The following is an 11,207-nucleotide window of genomic DNA, read 5'->3' as shown; positions in this document are numbered from 1 at the left end:
CAGTAAGGCTAGAAGTTTAGGGTTGAAGTTATTTTCCCATGGTGTAGACGGGAAGAGAAATGGAGTAGGGATTATTTTAAAAGAAGAGTTAACTAAGAATGTCTTGGAGGTGAAAAGAGTATCAGATCGAGTGATGAGGCTGATACTTGAAATTGAGGGTGTTATGTATGATGTAATGTCCCAGATGATTCTGGTGGTAGGGAGGAAGACTCAGAAGACAAAGGCAGAGTAAAGAACCATGTGGTGGAAGCTGAGAAAGGAAGAGTGTTGCGCGGCTTTTCGGGAAGAGCTGAGACAGGATCTCGGTGGACAGGAGGAGCTCCAGAAGACTGGACTACTACAGCCAAGGTGATCAGAGAGACAGGCAGGAGAGTACTTGGTGTATGTTCTGGCAGGAAAGGAGAGAAGGAAACTTGGTGGTGGAACCTCAAAGTACAGGAAATCATATAAGGAAAGAGGTCAGCTAAGAAGAAGTGAGACACTTGAGAGGACAGAGGAGAGGAGCAACGAATACGTTGAGATGCGACATAGGGCAAAGGTAGAGGTGGCAAAGGCCAAAGAAGAGGCATATGAGGACATGTATGCCAGGTTGGACACTAAAGAAGGAGAAAAGGATTTCTACAGGTTGGCCAGACAGAGGGATAGAGATGGAAGGATTTGTAGCAGGTTAGGGTGATTAAGTACAGAAAAGTACAGAGAAGGTCAGAAGTCGCTAAATTGTGGGACAGCCAAGGTTAGATGTTTTGGAGACAAAGTTGGAGAGAGCAGACTTCGATGGTTTGAACACATCCAGAGGAGAGATAGTGGGTATATTGGTAGAAGGGCGATGAGGATGAGGTACCATGATAAAAGGGCTCGTAACAATGGAAATACACACAAACCTCAAAAGCATCCTCAATGCCGTCTTCCGTCACGACTTCGTTGTTCTCTTGTGAGGCAACTACTTTGTCAGCCATTTTATCGAAGGATGAAGAAAGACTCTTCAGTCGCGATGCAGACCAACTCGTCAGAGTCTGACCAGAAGATCTGCACACAGGACAAAAAAAAATAAAATGGAGGTATACAAAGGTAAGAAAGAGACTGCTTGTGTTGCTAGTAAACCACCTTTCTAAACATTCATAAAAAAACACATAGACCTGAAAGTAGCCATGTGATAACTGGTTGGCATCTTTGTGGAATTTTCTAAAATACATGGAATGAGCACTTCAAACACCTCTAAAACCCTCCATAACAAGTACATTGATGAAAAAACACGTACATTACATGATTACATTCGTTATTCTACTGCCCACGCTGTTTTTCTCATCAATAATGATCCATTTGTGTTATTTAAGTGCAGTTTTTAGGGCAAGTGACACCGTTGGAAATGTCACAGTCACTTTGACTTGCCGACGTAATTGCAGCCTGTACAAGCTTATTTTCAACAAAAACTTGTTGGCCAACCGGAGAAGGGGTTCCCAAAGTAGCAGACGAAACGAAAGGGTCCAGGTCATATGTTGAGAAATAATAAAGTCATGCTGTTTCACTCTAATTTGAAGGTGTTTTTGGTCAGCTTTTCTATTGGCCATAACACACAAAAACACTCCCCAAAGAGTCCATTTTTTGCGACACAAACTACATTTTTCCGGAACCCATCATCCCACTTTCAAAATTCTTGATTTACTGTACTTAGGTTGAAGTGGCCATTCCAACCATACTTGGCATTTAAGACTGTCATTTTTGGAAAACCTTGTCAAGTTTCCTATTGAAAGAGAAACGGACAAGTCTTACGTGTTTAGGTTGGATCTCAATGCGGCGGATCAGTTCGGTGTTCTCCCAATCATAAAATCCCAGACCATTCACTGACCTCACCCCAAGCAAGAAACCTCCATAGATGCCTGCAGGGTCCAAAAAAAAGAACATATTGCTTGTTGTTTTTACCAGCAATAACCTGTTGAACCACAAGTTTGCTTTACGACAGCATTGCCATTACCCTCTGCTCCAAAGTCAGACGTGAATGATTTCTTTACTTTGAAATTCTGCATTATTTTCGCAATGCTTCTGCTTTCTCTAATCGCATATCTGTTAAAAAAAAAGAAGAGGCATTAACTATTAGATATGCGCTTAAACATACTGTAAATAAGAAAGACAATTATATGACAGTAGGGATTGTCTGCTGCTGTCATTTTACACAAATACATAAGCACTGAATAGAACATTTGCTCATACTGTAGCAATTGAGCAGTAAAGCAACCCAGACAGACTTAAAAGTGAACACTTACTCAGATGAGTCATGTGCCCAAGCAAACTCCTGTGCTGAGCCGAAGATCTTGATTCTCAGAGCTATGGCGGTACAGATGATGTACTCTCCATCGCCACACACTGCAACAAACCTATAAATGAGAGATCGACATGAGACCAGGTCACTCAGCAAGACATTGAAATTGTTTGTTGTTAAATATATTTTAGAAGTTATCATTGATTTGCTTAGCTTGCATTAGTATTATGGACGATTTTAGATGTTTCGCCTTCAAAACGATGACTCAGCATCATCCGATGGAAGTGCGCCTGGACCACGGACGTGATCGGATGTGGTCGGGGACGTGACAGGTGTTGGTCCAATGTTTTGTGTTGTGTCTTATTGTTTAGAACATTATGTCTGGGAAAAACCCTCCTATTTTCAAATAAATGCAGGAGCGACGGGAGAGATTGGTTCGAGCGTGTTGAGAGACTGTGATCTGAACAATCTCCCATATGCCCTCCTCATGAGAAAAAGAAACCAGTGTCTTCATTCCTTTTGTGTCTATTTTTTATAATGTTGGGTAAGATAAATCCAACATTAAATTGGTCCTTCGAGCCGGATGTCAACACACCCGAGGATTCCAGTTGTGGAGCCGACTTCCAGTTAAGAGACGGTGGCCACGGCAAGTAAGACCCTTTACGGGACTGGTCTTCGTTCTCCTCAACTGTTATTTGAAGGTTGACGACAATCCACAGGATTGAAGACGACTGGTGAGTTAAATTTAAAAAAAATTTTAGGAAAAAGGACGGCGGAGTCCACAAATTCCGCGAGGACGGCGGAGTCCTGTATGTACTTAAATTCCATGTTTAATAAACCCTGTGAATACTAGTTAATGGCGGGTGAAATAAAGAAACTAGGAAAGTTTCGTGGCGTCGTAGTTAAATTCCGTATAGGACGGCGGAGTCCTCTAATGAGCTGTTGACAGACGTAGTTAAATTCCGTATAGGACGCCGGAGTCCTCTGATGAGCCAGTGTGAATGAAAACTGTTTGAATGAGAGTGTAAATGGGAAATGGGAAACCACTAGGCTTTTCATTCCATACCAAAACAGTGGGAAAGTAAACGGTGGACTTTTGTGGATGCAAAGGCAAGAATTCTCCACTTGAAACAGTTGAAGGGAGAATTACCACAGAAAGTAAATTTGAATCACCGTCCTACTGAAAAGAAAAAGTGTTCAAGACTACCCTAGGTAGTATTACACTGAACCAAATTCTTTCAAATGGGGAAAGGAAGTAGTAAAATAAAAAACAGGAATACACTGCAGTGTAAAGGTTGGAGGTGCATTAAATTAAATAAAAAATTTTTTTAAAAAAATCAGGATCCTGATAAAATTTAATATTTAGAGACAGGGATAACCGAACACGGCTTTAATGGTTGGTTAAATACACAAAAAATAGTCGCGTTGCAGGAATCAAATTATATAAAAAATAAAAGACAAACCACCGTTAAACGTGGGAAAGGCCCTATTGTCTGCAGCCTTGCAGCTTATCACAAAAATAGAAGATAAAAAAAAGAATGTGATGAGCTGCGGTAATACAGAGAGCAGCATGCGTACCAAACCCACGCACATTGTTAAATTCATTAAGACCAGACGCTACTGTGTTTACAGTAGTGGACATAAGTAATGCATTATTTTCTGTACCAATAGAAAATAACAGTCAATTTTGGTTTGCATTCACATTTGAGAAAAAAAAAAATATATACATTTACTCGATTACCGCAAGGTTACTGTGAAAGTCCAAGTATTTATTCACAAGTTATGACAACACGCATGTCTTCTGGCATCTACAGATGGAGAGACATGCAAGGATTCATTGGCCTTGCTGCATCATCTAACAGAAGAGGGACATAAAGTTAACACAAATAAATTGCAATGATGTAAAAGGCAAGTCAAATATCTAGGCCATAATTTCAGTGTAGGAGGAAGGACTATATTAGAAGTCAGGAAAGCTATCATCTTAAAAAATCTTAAACCACAGATGAAGAAACATATAATAATCATTTTTAGGTCTGACAAATTATTGTAGAGCATGGATTCCAAACTATGCAGAAATTGTTGCACCATTGTCAAAATTAATGTATGAAAAACCCCTTAAAATTACATCACCTGTTTAATGGATTATAGAGGCAGAAAAGGCCTTCTGTGACATTAAACAACATTTGGTGTCGAGTGCTGCGCTAGGCCTTCCAAATTTAATGATAAAACATTCATTCAAATGGTAGATTGTAGAAGCTATTGCATGACCTCCGTACTTACACAACAATACGGTGATAAGATAAGACCAATAGCTTATTTTTCAACTAAATTGGACAACGTAACGTGTGCATTACCACATTGTGTCAGAGCAGTTGTGGCAGCCTTGACAGCAGTAGAGAGCAGTTCACCCTTAAGGTCCCACATTCAGTGTCTGCTCTCCTATTGCAAAACAATATGGCGTTTTTATCACCTGCAAGACATTTATCTTGCATTGCCATCTTGCTGTCACAACCACATTTGACTGTTGAGCGATCCACAACCTTAAATCCAGCCACACTAATACCCTTACTTGATGAAGGCACGCAGCATGATTGACAGGAATTGGCTGAACAAGCTACTGAATTAGTAGCATTAACTGAGGCATGCAAACTAATGATAAAAAAAAAAAAAAAAAAACTATTCAAATGGGCTGCTATATTGAGCCATGCTGTGTCACATGTCTCAACCGGAGGGATGGTGGCACAGATAGATTGACACTTTACAGCCCTAAAAAATAGCAGAAAGAAACACGTGGGTTCATTTAACACACTGTAAAAGAGTCATTTCAGCTGAGTCCTCAAATTGGGAAGGTGAGCAAAAGTCCGATAACGGAGCGGGAGCAGATGTGTAGATTCTGAAAACGCTTGCTGGTCAGTGAAGAAAAAAGACACCAACCCTTTTAGTGAGAACTCAGCAGAATGGCACACCCACGTTGGTTATGAGATTCGCTAAGTTGTTACGTAGCAACTTTGGCTTCTATGATGTTGGTTTTGTTTTTGTGGTACATGGGACGTCCCACCCTCAATGATAAAACCCATTTTTTAGATAGAAAATCACCTACCAACTGGACCAATATGACGAACCCAATAATAAAAAAAAATTTTTTAATCATTAACTCTTATCAAAAGGAGTACAGCTGATGATCAAAATTGTGGGCATGGCCTCCAAATGCGGCAAAACGGTTAAATATTTTGTGCCCCCAAAATCAAGCTGATTTAATCATAATTCCATATGCGGCTCTCACCAATGATGCTCAAGAGAATGGGGAGAATTGGGGATTTGGATATGACTGGTGTGCAACTATAGGCTTTGGATGGGAACACCTCATTGGTGAAACAGGTTATGATTGGTCCAGTTGGTCAAAAAGAACAGCAAAAGAACATAGAAAGAAGTTTAACCTAAGAAACTTTAGTAGCACCAAATAATTTCACTTGTACAAACATGATTAATAAAGGAAAAAAATTAGGACCACTGAACAACACACAGTGTAAAGTAATCTTAAAAGTCAAACCAAATTTTGTGCCAATATCACGGAGCGACATCTGGTGGTGGTGCGGAGATGATAGACTGTTTGATAGATTACCTAAAGATATATCTGGATTATGCGCTATTATTACTTTGATATTGCATGTGTCAGTATACCCTATGCCTGTTCAAGATTTAATGGAAAGGACACCACTGTTTTTGTCCAATCAAGAACATAGACAAAAAAGAGATTTGTCCTGGCAGGGGCAAAATAATCCAACATACATCGACGCCATAGGTGTTCCTCGTGGGGTTCCTAATCAATACAAATTGGCTGACCAAGTTGCAGGAGGATTTGAGTCTTTCATATGCTGGTGGTGTACGATTAATAAAAATGTCGATGGGATAAACTACATCCACTTCAATGTACAGAGATTAGGAAATTGGACTCAGAGTGGGTTGGAAGCTGTGCACGAGCAGCTCAAGGACGTTCCAAGGCCGCATAGCTGTCGACATGCTCCTCGCAAGAGAGGGAGGTGTTTGCGGTATGTTTGGAGAACAAACAATACTACTTCAGATGGCAGCTTGACCAGAGCCATCGGTGGTCTACGGACCCTCAATCAACACTCTTTGAGGGACAGCTGGATGGACGTTTTTGGTAAATATAAAACCCTAATTTGACCAATATTGATATCAATTGCTGTTTTTGCAGCCATTCTGACATTATGTGGATGTTGTTGTATCCCATGCATTCGGGCATTAATCAGTAAATTAATCACCACAGCCATAACCCCCATGGAGAAATCGTATGGAGCTGATGTATCCATTACTGTATGATGATAATGATGATTATGATGATAATGATGATTTAGCTTTAACTGATTTGTTTCCTGATACAGATGATTACGATGTTTAAACTACAACATTCATATATGACAAGTTTACTCTGAGTGTAAATGTATTTGTTTCATAAAAATTATTCTACAGTTAAAAATCGAAATGAAGTGACTGTAAAATGATATGAGAATTTGTGCAAATACATGATAAACAGGAGGGAAATGTTAGATAAATTGTAGAAGTTGTCATTTATTTGCTTAGCTTGCATTAGTATAATGGACAATTTTAGATGTCTCGCCTTCAAAAAGAAGACTCAGCATCATCCGATGGAAGGGCGCCTGTACCAAGGACGTGATCGGATGTGGTCGGGTCGTGACAGGTGTTGGTTCAATATTATGTGTTGTGTCTTATTGTTTAGAATACTATGTCTGGGAAAAACCCTCTTGTTATCAAATATTTTGTGTTGTGTCTTATTGCTTAGAACATTATGATTTGTAAATCCCTCCTATTTCAAATAAATGCAGGAGCGAGGGGGGGAGATTGTTTAGAGCGTGTTGAGAGGCTGTGATCTGAACAATCTCCCATACGCCCTCCTCATGAGAAAAAGAAACCAGTGTCTTCATTCCTTTTGTGTCTATTTTTTATAATGTTGGGTAAGATAAATCCAACAATTACGCAAGACCAAAGAGTGAGTCCTCATGCCTCAGTGGTACGAGCCATGGTCTACAAAGCCAGTGGTTGGGTTAACAAAGAAAATGTACTGGAAAAAGTGATGCAGTTGTCCTTAGAATACCTCAAAAACCTGCAGGTCAATGTTTTGTCTCCTCCAATCAAAGCAATGTTCTTGGATTTTCAGGATTGTTGTCCTTGGATTTTCAAAATGGTAACTCTTGCATGAAAAGAAAGGCCTCATAGCTCAGTGGCTAGAGCACTGGTCTAGTCAACCAGGGTTCCTGAGTTAAATTCTCACTGAGGCCAGAAGTCTTGTTTCACATTTGTAATACATGACGCTAGCCAAGGTAGAAAACCAGCTTTCTTTATAGCAATTTTGAGCGTGTCAAAAGCCATGACGTACTCTGTCATCCTTGGCTAACCTACCATTAGCACTGTGGTTAACAAGCTGGTCATAGACATTTCCAAGCTTTGCTCTTCATTTTGTAAAATTAGGTAAAAGCTCATGAGTTAAAATGCTAACAGAATGTTTCATATCTCAGGGGCGAGAGCACTGATCTTGTAAACCAGGGGTCGTAATTTCAATTCTCACTAGGGCCTTCCACCCAGATACAGATTCAATGTTTATGCTAACCATTCTTGAGTTGTGGTTTCTTTGTATTCTAATGGATATTTATTGAGAATTACAATCGTTCAGTTGAATAGAGCAAAGTTTGTGAAGGGCAATTTCAGAAATAAAAAAAGAGACAGAGTGAAAAGGTAGCTAAATAATAGAGGAAAAGACGACAACAAAAGACAAAACTCTCTCTTGCTGTTAACAAGATGAGGAAAGTAATCTAGGAAAATGACACAGAATCGAGTGTTGTATGGGGCAGTTGTGCTACCGCCTGTGAGGGAAGGATACAACAAGATAGGACAGGACTGGACAGGACAGGGATAGGAGTGGAAGCATGCAGGACAGGGGGTCATGGAACCGGCTGTACAACTGAAGTGTGGTGGGAGTGGATATGTAAATTATAAACATCTATAGGACCAGAGTGTAAGTGAGGGGCTACCCAAGAAATTCTCATAGTTCTCAGTCATTTGTCGAAGATGCCTGAGGAATGGAGGAAAAGTGTGCTGGTGCCAATTTTTAGGAACAAAGGTGATGTGCAGAGCTGTGGGAACTATAGAGGAATAAAGTTGATGAGCCACACAATGATGTTATGGGAAAGAGTAGTGGGGGCTAGACTCAGGACAGAAGTGAGTATTTGCGAGCAACAGTATGGTTTCATGACTAGAAAGAGTACCCCATTATTTGCTTTGAGGATGTTGATGGAAAAGTAGAGAGCAGGTCAGAAGGAGCTACATTATGTCTTTGTAGATTCAACCAGAGGAGGAGCTGCCAGCTATGAGGCCTGTTAGTGTTTCAGCTAATGAACTTACAACACCTAATTTTGCAAAATGAAACTTCATGTATTCTGAGATTTAAGTCGACAAAAGGTTGGAAAGGTCTGCCGTCAGCTTATTCGCAAGGGATGAAAGCGTACCTGATGATTTTTTACACACTCAAAATGACCATGCAGACAGCCACATTCCAACTGTGGATAGCATCATGAATTGCAACTGCGAAAATTGACTTCAGGCCTCAGTTAGAATGGACCTCACAAGCAATGGTTTACTAAACCAGTGATCTAAACACTGAGCTACAAGGCTTTCTTGTGCTGGACAGACTTAGCGTATTCGTTAAGGAGCTAATTTAGCTGTTACCGGGGCATGGTTAGCACGTCTGCCTCACAGTTCTGAGGACGGGTTAAAATCTGGCCTCGCCTGTGTGAGTTTGTATGTTATCCCCATGAGCCACGTAGTCCCGCAACGCTATCCACCATGCTGCCTTTGACACCACAAACCTGCTCCAGCAACGATAAAAATTCGCCGTCACCCAGGCCGACGTCAGCGGAATCCTCAGACGTTCAAAGCGTTTTTTAGGGGGCTTACTCATTGTTTAGCATAGGAACCTCCACGGTTAACAGCATCAGTTTAAACACGGTTAAGAAACAGATTGGGGCGCTCCGAACTGAAATTCCTAACATTCGACGCAGTATGGAGAGACAAACCGCTAACCTCCAATCGTTAGGCAAGACACTCGAGGGCACTATCCTTGTCCTCAACACTACAGTGTCATCCTGAACCAAACTAGACAGCTGCCGTCGGTGGTCCAAACGGATTATGCTCAAACACAGATTGTTATCACATTGATTAATGACATGCTACATCATGTCTCTTCATCCATAGACAATTTAGCAATGGGCAGAATCCCTCCATACTTGGTACCCCTGAGCTTGGTCGAAAGCATCCTGTCTAAAGGTCTAGCAAGCCCCATAACCCCTGTCCAAGCCCACTTGGCTTTTTCTCTCGGGAGTTCGACTATCTTGTATGTCTTGTAATTAATGTTGGCATCTGGCAGCACGACACTTACGTCCGAGTCAGTACTCCCGCGGTAGTCGCCTATCATGATAGTAATCCTGATCTGCATCTGGCGCCTAATTTGCACGTGCATCCTCGCAAAAACATTCCTTACCTGTGTCCCAGAAAGCTGTTCATCCGAGATGTAGCGGATGGGATTTGTAGGCTGAAGCCTATGAAGGATGGGTCGCGGTGTAGAGCATGTCAGATTTCGCTTATCCGCAGGACTAATCGGGAGAAATGTCCTGACCGACTCTCCGTTTAAAGGGTCAAACTCCCCCCTTTTTCCTTTACCGGCACCAACGCCATATGAGCAAGGAGATGAGGAGCTGTTAAGCCGGTGTCGAAATGAATTCGCCTAGGTGTGCTAACTGCCTTTAGTTTTACAGAGCCAATCCAGTCTGCCTTCACATATCACCCCTTGATGAGTAACCGCACCGAGTGAAAGGGTAATATTGTAAATACTCTGTTTTTACAGCAGATTCATTCCTAAAAAATCGATTGCAATTGTTAAAGACCTAGTAAGTTTAACAGTCCTTGTTAGAACCGTACGGATTTGTTTTATTATTAAGCCGAAGTAATATGAATGAGTTACTTTTTGGGATGGTGTTACTATCCGATGTTATTGGTATCGTCGACGTTCAATCACTTGTAAGAGGTTGAGTATTAAAAATGAGATAACTTCTCATTATAAGAATGACAAAGATAGAATAGAATTAAAGCAAGGTATTTATTTTAGTGATTACTTAAGGTTAAAATGATAATATGACAGAAAGGGTTTATAATATAAAAAATCAATAATGAAATAATAACAAAAATGAAAAGAAATAGTTAAGTAGTTAAAAATATTATATCATAAAACAAGTATTGCCTTTTGAGTGATCCTTAAGGAGTGATCAAGTCCTACGGAGCCGTGATGCCAATTAATAATAAGATAATTTGGAATATAAGAAACCCTGAACAGCTGACTCGCTCTCTTCCCTTATCCACGCAATATCAATAGCGGTTCTATTAGTTACCTTATTATAATAATATTGTAGTCTTACCCAATTAAGGAGGAATATTCAAAAACGAATCGCTATCCAAGTAGCTTGATAAATCCCTCCTGCCAGCATGTCCCTTAGTATTGCGAAAGAAAAGCGCGTGCGTCTCCCCATCCTGGATCAGGATAGGAAGCCTCGCGCTCTCCCCGTTTGAGGCTTTTATAACCTTGGTTTTTCCAGAAAGTCCCTTTTTCTAAAAATACTCCTTTTGTTTGCGCTGTCCTGATATGACCTGAGTGTGAAACTCCTGTTTCCTGTTTTCCCCTCAGAATAGCGTCAGAGTTATCCTGACCTGAACTCTTATTTTTACTCTCAGCGTGTTCTTATTTTGACCTGAACAGGAAGCACCTGTTTCCTGTTTTTCCCTCAGAACGGCATCATCGTTGTCCTGACCTGACCTCTTATTTGCTCACTCAAATAGGCTTCTTTTTGGTAAATACATCCACTTC

General features: G+C 40.7%; 1 long non-coding RNA gene and 1 other non-coding gene across 2 annotated transcripts; one reads left to right on the top strand and one right to left on the bottom strand.

Moving 5' to 3' along the window:
- Positions 1-904: 904 nt before the first annotated feature.
- Positions 905-10,862, bottom strand: LOC133474049 (uncharacterized). The gene is made up of 5 exons (XR_009787336.1): positions 10,762-10,862; positions 2,262-2,372; positions 1,973-2,061; positions 1,771-1,877; positions 905-1,026 (listed from the first exon to the last, which is right to left on the bottom strand). It is a non-coding gene; the product is annotated as an uncharacterized LOC133474049 (long non-coding RNA).
- On the top strand, positions 7,504-7,576 carry trnat-agu (transfer RNA threonine (anticodon AGU)). The gene has a single exon. It is a non-coding gene; the product is annotated as a tRNA-Thr (tRNA).
- Positions 10,863-11,207: the final 345 nt, after the last annotated feature.

This window comes from Phyllopteryx taeniolatus, unplaced genomic scaffold, assembly GCF_024500385.1.
Source record: "Phyllopteryx taeniolatus isolate TA_2022b unplaced genomic scaffold, UOR_Ptae_1.2 contig_87, whole genome shotgun sequence".
Taxonomy (NCBI): Eukaryota; Metazoa; Chordata; class Actinopteri; order Syngnathiformes; family Syngnathidae; genus Phyllopteryx; species Phyllopteryx taeniolatus.
The sequence above is the reverse complement of the archived record's forward strand: the minus strand, read 5'-3'. Positions and strand labels throughout refer to the sequence as shown.